General features: G+C 37.4%; 1 protein-coding gene across 1 annotated transcript in view; it reads left to right on the top strand.

The window, feature by feature from the left end:
* Positions 1-3,558: 3,558 nt before the first annotated feature.
* LOC112069865 (transcription factor SOX-6-like) overlaps positions 3,559-7,638 on the top strand; it is a 259,626-nt gene continuing 255,546 nt past the window's right edge. The window contains 2 exon segments of the mRNA XM_024137247.2: positions 3,559-3,921; positions 6,656-6,764. The gene's annotated coding sequence lies outside the window, so the exon portion shown is untranslated.

The raw sequence follows: 7,638 nt of genomic DNA, 5'->3' as shown, positions 1-7,638 counted from the left end.
CAAATATTAATAGGCTAGACTTGCATTTCAAGATGCATCAAAGTAGCTCAGGATATGCAAATGTGATGTATGCTGCTGCCTTACCCCAACCAGTTGGACTGACACAATCTCTCTCATTATGCAGGCAGTTGCCTGGTTATGAGCACCGGAAGACCAAGAGCCAATAATCTGCACTTTCTTCAGTTGACCACTCACAGAAAAAAATATGTATCCATGTAATCAACAGTTAATCAATTATAAATTAATTGACATATTCAAGAGTTGTAAATTATCAAATTAGTTGCATCCTATTATTATAGTTATCTCCATAGCCATATCTGGCCACATTTAGAACACTAATTAGCACAGTGAACSAAAAAACATGTTAAGCCACATTCAATGAGACCAGATGAGGTCATGGTGTAAGTTTTCATCATGTTACTGTAAGCTTTTTAGGCTGACAAATTGTAACTATTATTTATTTAGTCTATTGAATTGCGTTGTTTTTGTAGCTTGGAGTTTAATTCAAAACGGCATCAGCTAATTTGTCTACCTCAAACCATGTCTTGCCTCTCTGTGTTTCAAATTATGTCTACTTACTGTGTTTCATAAGCGAGAAGCACAAGAGGAAATTCCCAAAGTCACCGAAAGGTGGCGGATGAGTCACGTCTAACAAGTACGCTTAACTGCTCTTTGAATGGCGCTAGCTTACCTTTCTACTGTTAAATAAATGAAACACGAAAATATGAAATGTTACATGAAATATATGTCAGTAAGAACTTTAGTTAATGAATTAATAATTAAAACACATTGCTCTCAGCAATATGCATCGCACACATACATTTTTCATAATCAAAACTACAATAGGCCTCTTGATTGCAACACAGTGTAGGCCTATGTACAATATGACTTTACGAATAGTTACACAGCTAAGATAATATGTTTAAATTGTCTTTAACATTAACCACACTGAAATTCTAACTAATTGAAAGAACACGTTTGAATCTTGTACCTCAGAGGGAAATCCAAAATGTGCCAATATCCTTGTTTTTCAAATTTGAGGAATCTCTTGCCTGCATCGTCATTGAAGAGCAATGCGTTTCTTCGTTCTCATTTAAGATCCAGTAGAAAATCCACGCAAAGTCTCCTTGGACCATTTTATAATAAAACAAGTGTTATCTATCATTACTAGGAATTACACTCTTTTGTTTCTGTAGAATTTAGCAATATAAAAAATATTTCAAATGAAACAATACCTGAGTATTCTGCTCCAGGTGTTTTGGGGAGCTTGGTGAGCATTCGTTTTTTCCTTAGCGAAGATGAACTGGTTTGACTTATACATTTATATTTCAGAACAAAAGGAGACAACGCACTTATTGTGAGGAAAATGTTGCAGTGCGTTAGGTTTGCTGTGTTGAACGTAATGCTCCAAATGAATAATAAAAAGATGTGACGTGTGGATATGATTTTCTCTTGAACAAAAGGAATGTGAAAATGTGAAAATGAAAGACAGAGAAGAGCCAGAGCAGATGCGATAAGATTTGTGAAGGGGCTGTATTCTCTCTCTCTCTCTCTCTCTCTCTCCCACTTCTTCTCCTCCCCTCCTCTTTTTAGCCCTCTGTGACTCTTCAGTTAACAAACAGTATTTCCTACTGCTTCTGTCCCTGTCATTGTAAGTACAACATTGTCTTATTTACCTATTGAATGAATGAAACCATTGTCCTGCTGTTCTTGAAAGCGAGTGTTAAAGGTTTGGTCGTAATTTGTTTTGTCCACCTATGCTGTATATTACAAACTTTTTCCTTTGCATTTTCAATTAGCTATCGCATTTTTCCTTATGCCATATTGTTGTTGGGTTTAATTTTAAGTGATGATGGTGCGGGATAGTCAGTGTTGATTCTGTTGAGTGTAGATGAAGACAGCGCGTAACTCAAGTGTCTCTCAGTGCGCTGCAACCTGTGCTTACCTCTTACCTGTAGCCTATATATCGCCCCGCRGTGGACCGTTACTTTTCCTCACTGTAGCCTACCTACCTTTACAGCTGACAAAGGTGTTGAACTATTATTCCCCAGAACAGTTGTCCATCTAATATCGAGCTATATAGCCTACTGTTGAAACTTTTTGGTTCTGTATGTCGTTAATTATGTCCGCTAGAGTTTGGTCTATACAGCCCATTGATGAAGGCTATGCATTTTTTTCTTGTCTTTTGCGATTTTGAGGATACATAGCAGGCTACTGTAGAACTCTTGAGAAGTGATTTTACTCCTCTAATTTCAATGGAATTTTAGCCTATAATAAATACCAGGCATTCTATTTAAGCCTTTGAAATATTTTATATTGAATGTTCAAGGGGCGGAAAACATTTGTTTGGTAGGCCTAGTGACCCAAATATTATTTTGATATAAAAAATGTCACTTCATTTACATTTGACAATGTAGCCTATTATATGTAAAGTAATAAGTAAGTGTTCTGGTGGGCTACCAATATATTTTTTACATTTATGCTTCTCGATTGAAATACTTTTCTGAAACAAGTTGACCTAGCACTAGTTGTTTCAATCATTAATAACATGTTTTTTTGTTTGCATAAACATTGTAGGCTATGTCAACCAAAACAAAACGTCAAAGTCTATAATCTATTGTGTGTATTGAAAAGACAACAGCACATCGATCTCTAACGTTATGTGTATGCACCAGAAGATGATTTCCTATGAATAGGAAACCATGGGATAATCAATGACTTGCAGTAAATTACTTGTTTATTTTATAAAAGTGATATATTGAGTTCTCAATAATTTTGTTATAACTAACACCATAAACCTTGCTGATATTGATATTATTTTATACAGATCAGACGAATAGAAACAGGCTCGCTCCCTATTTGAGAGAGATTATCATCTTATATTTGAAATTATGGCAATTTTGTAGGGGGGGAAATACTTTATTAATTGCCTTTTGCTTTCCTGTATTAACTTATACTTCGTCTATATAATGCTGAAATTAACATTATAGGCTATAGGCTACAGTGTATCAATGTATTCCTACTACATGACTGTTATCGCCTATGCCAAATATCGTTTGTCATAAAGTGGTATGGTTGACACTCGAGTTCTTTACACGTCACTTCATATCAAAACTTCAGTTGATCTGTTATAAAGACCAGCAGTGTTATATTATAGGTGCAGTATAACTAACCCCTGACCGAGAAGTTTTCTGTCTTCAACTCTGAAGTGCGTTTCTGGCATGTGCTGTTGATAAAATTGTTCCATTCATTTAGAGTAAGGCAAAAGACAAAAAATAATGCCTTACATAGTCCACTTTACAGGTAAATAGGACAATAACTCTTATTGGAGTGTGTTCAAGTGCAAATTATGTTGTCTCGACTTTCAATTGTGCTGCTGTGTAATAATCGGATAATTGTTGTATTTAATCAAATCAAGAGCAAAATCTCCCTCTGTCTAATCACTCACTAAACTCTCTCTCTCTCTCGCTCTCTCTCGCTCTCTCTCTCTCTCTCTTTCGCATCTCTTGTCTTGTCTGGGCTGGGAGGGGGAGTCCTGCCTCTTTGCCTTCCTCAGATCAATGCCCTGGCCACTCACTTTCTGATGTTGCACGACGGGAAATGCTTTGAATACTTGCGACATGGCCGCTCACATTGATTGCCAAGATTGACAGCTCTGCGTCGTCTTCTCTTGTCTCCGAGAGAGAGGGAGATAAAGAGGATAGATAACAACAAAAGCTCCTTGCAGTTTTGACAATTAAACTTCATAGAAAGAACGGGATCCCCTCATATAGCCAGTGGGAACCACAGCAGACTTTAGTTCTCTTTCCTTTTTTCTACAGATAGTAATCGTTATGTTTTAACATAATATAGCGCGAAACACACGACTCGGGATACGATACCGTCAGGACCTGCATCTCTCTTTTCTCGGCTGATCTCAAGGTAAAAACGTGCTTAGTTTTAACATGTTGTATCGTCTTTTCATGTAAACTGCGTTATTTAGCCTGTTTTTGTTGGTACGTAACAGAGTTCGCCTCTTTCGATGTCAATAGGGGTGTTAAAACTGTTTTCTCTCTCTCACGCTTCTTTGTTCAGGTTTTCATGGGTGAAATTATTTGTTTGTAGGGCGTTTTTTGTAAGGGGAATATGATAACATTCTTATTTATTGTTTCTCAATCGCGAGAGCCGTGGTAAACGCAATACGAAAGCAGAGTGCGTGAAAAAGACAAGCGCAAGCGTTCTCTGGAAAGGTTTGGATAGCTACTGTAACACTGATGCCCTGTTTTATTTACCGACACAGGATACTTGTGTAACTTATAAGTTACATTCAATCGTGCGTCTCGAGATATTGATATCAACAGCTCTATATTTCACTTGGATTAGCAGTTAGGTTACTGATTTAAGCAACATACAGCTAGGTAGGCTAGGAGTAGGCTGTATGAATTACGCGCAACCATTTTTATTTAATTGTTGGTTACGCATCCGCAAAGTCTTGTCGCGAAATTCAACTCTTAAAAATGATCATCAATTTATATGTGTTTTGCTATGGTGTTGGTATCCGGATGCGTAATAACTTTCTCCTGTGGGACTGGAAGGCAATTTCACTTTTGTCCACAGAGCGGTACTATTCATTGACAATGACGTGCGCATTGCTCTAGGTCCCCTTCCATACCCTTCCTTTCTCCCTGATATTTCTGGATGCGAGATTTACAAGTTTCTTCGAACTTGAGCATATAGTTTATTTAGTTGTCTTTCTTCCAAACTCTTAAGTAATCTACATTCATCGTTCGACCGGAATTATAATTCAGTGTAAAACATGTATATTCGTAATTGTTTCCTATGTTGTAGGAGGTTGGGAATTCACTCTGCCTTAACTTTAGCTGGAGGTCAGGCAAATTGACCTTAAAAGAATGCATAAGCCATAAATTAAATCCAACTACTCCTCGAAAGGCTGTCCCATTTAGAGACGATATACCTGGACAAGGCTTCCCTACAAGCCCACAAAGCGCTGCTCTCGGACGGTTTTAGGGACTAACGTAAGTCATCTGGTGTAATTATTTTGTTTCTTTTGCACTATTGTCTTTACCTATCATGGACAGGTGTGAATCTGGCTATAGATACAGTGCAGATAATTGGAAGCACAGATTTAATTGTATGCTAAATATTCCAAATAATTACATTTGATTTGTTTCTAAGTGTTATAGATTGGATATAGTTTCCATCATTGTTAATTTAGATTTTTTTTAAACAATAACTTTTACCGCATAATAGGCTATAATCAGATATTTAGCTATTTTAATATCACACTTGGCTTTTGAAGGTGCTTGATATTTTCCCAAAAACACGATTGTATACCAAGGTAGTGGGAGGACAAATGCAACGCAGTTCGTGTGAACTTGTCTGTTGTGTGAAGATCATCATTTACAAGGTGTTTCCCAAAATGAGACACTCGCAGTCTCAGATAAACCTTTTTTTCTAACTTATGCACAAGCAGTGATAACAATTTAATATAAAACAGAGAAAGCAGACAATGGATAGCCTAGTTTTTAAAGTATGAGAGGAGGAATACAGAGGTTTTCTCTGTCACTGCAAATATGGACTCTATAGCCTAATGTAGCCTAGACCTATTGCTACCGGGGAATATTCCTATGCTCCTTTTTTCGTAACCTTTGAAATAAATACAATAGGATTGCTGTGCCCACCCAGTAGGCGGAATCTGAAACCTTCATTGAAGACAGCTTAACTTTTCTCCTATTTGCCTTCCAAATAATGTCCAGTCCGTCAGAATAACCCGGTGTCTAATAATACAATCATGTCTTAAGTGAGAGGCTGCATGGGGTGAAGAACAATCCTCCGGGTCGTTCCTCAKTTCGGGTGAAGTTGGTCTCGTAATGGTATTTTGTTTTGAACAGTTGCTGTTAGTTGAGAGTGCAAGTTCCCTCATAAGGTAAGGTGGCACCGGAGCCCAATGGAAGTCACATTTATAATTAGACTGCCAATTCAGCACATTGTCCTGATTGCTATACAGGGACACTCGGCACTGTCTGGCTGCTCAATATGAGATAGTTTTTCCTCTGACGGACAGTTTAACACTGCCGGTAACAAATTAGTGAGGAGCAAAGGAGTTCTGTTGATGGTTCACTGCACGGCTGTTTCAACTCGTATTTTATCAGGGAAATAAAACATGACTCCGCGATTGCCAGGTGCCTTTTCTCTCCGTTTCTGCCCATCTTTGTTTATTTTTTACGCACTCTAAATACTCTAAAAGAAACGTAGGCCACAGTCGCCCCACACGGCAATAAAATGGATGAAAGGAACATTACAATATAATATGAATAATATGGTAGATGTAATCGATTTTTATAATTGAAACGTACCTACGTTTTTATACACATGCATTGACTACAGTTAATATTTTAAATTGACCTCTTGCTCTATGTGTTGCGCATTGATTGTCAAGTACACAATTCTGTTATTGAAATCAAAGGTTATATTGATTAGGTCTATATTATCCAGAATGTTGGATTATTTGTTTCACTTTTAATACGGTGATGAAAGTTGATTTCAATGTTTTAATAACCATTTTGGTGCATATTTTGCATTTTGATTCAGATTTATGGTTTGAAATCTCACCTATTGTAACATGTCATGTATTTCCTACTGTTTGATTTTTCAGGACTATCTGCACGTGGACTTCAGAGGAACTTGTGGTTTTGCGAGAGAGAAAAACATTTCCGAACTGGATCCGGCATAAAGATATCGACTCCCTGACGCATATGGTGCCAGTAAGTTCAGAGATTTAGAAGTGCATTTTGACATACCGAAACCGCATGCTTCACAGCCTGTGCTCGGCGCTCTTTCACGGTGGCTCTCTTGTTTAAATAGATCCCCCATTCAATCCCAGATCAATAGAGTTGCATGTTGCGAGACGAACTTGGGAATTGGAAACTCATTTTCTGTCATTAAACGACCGCGAAAGATGAGCAAAACAATAACAATATGTTTTATTATTAGAACAAATGTTGTCCTATTTAGTAGCCTAATACTGTTACATACGTTTACGTTTTATAAATGTATTGTTTTCCTGAGGGTTAAACGTATTGCTTTTGATTAGACAGTGCAGAAATATTGTCATTATTGACAGCGCAATCTAGACCTGCAATGTGAGTTTATAATACACTTGACCACAATAGTGATCATATTTTGAAAAATATGTGTGAGCACAAAGCATATGCAATGCTTGATTTTAGTTATTGAGTCTATGGAAATGATGTGGTTTTAGATCTCAGCAAGGCAACATGCAGAAAGGGATCTGTTTTATTCCATACCAGGCTATTGCTAATTTAAAGAGTATGTTGTAATATATATTTTGTCAATTATTTTGTGCTTTGTATATCATGCACAGCAATTAGCTTCATGAAGCTGGGAAGGCCGGTGTAGGGTCAGTAGCCTACCATGTGTGTTTAATTGAATGTTGATGTGCTCTCTAAGGAGGCAGTGTGTAGCCCAGGCATTACAGTGCTGCGTCAATTTAAAACTGGGGCATTAAATTAACTTTGAATGGTTCCCTTTCAATTACATGATGTGAGCTGGTCCTTGGACTGTTGTCTCAAAGGGGTTTCTTACCTACTGTGGAATACATTACTACTCTTATCACGT

The sequence above is a fragment of the Salvelinus sp. IW2-2015 genome, unplaced genomic scaffold (assembly GCF_002910315.2).
Source record: "Salvelinus sp. IW2-2015 unplaced genomic scaffold, ASM291031v2 Un_scaffold1137, whole genome shotgun sequence".
NCBI classification, from domain to species: Eukaryota; Metazoa; Chordata; class Actinopteri; order Salmoniformes; family Salmonidae; genus Salvelinus; species Salvelinus sp. IW2-2015.
The sequence above is the reverse complement of the archived record's forward strand: the minus strand, read 5'-3'. Positions and strand labels throughout refer to the sequence as shown.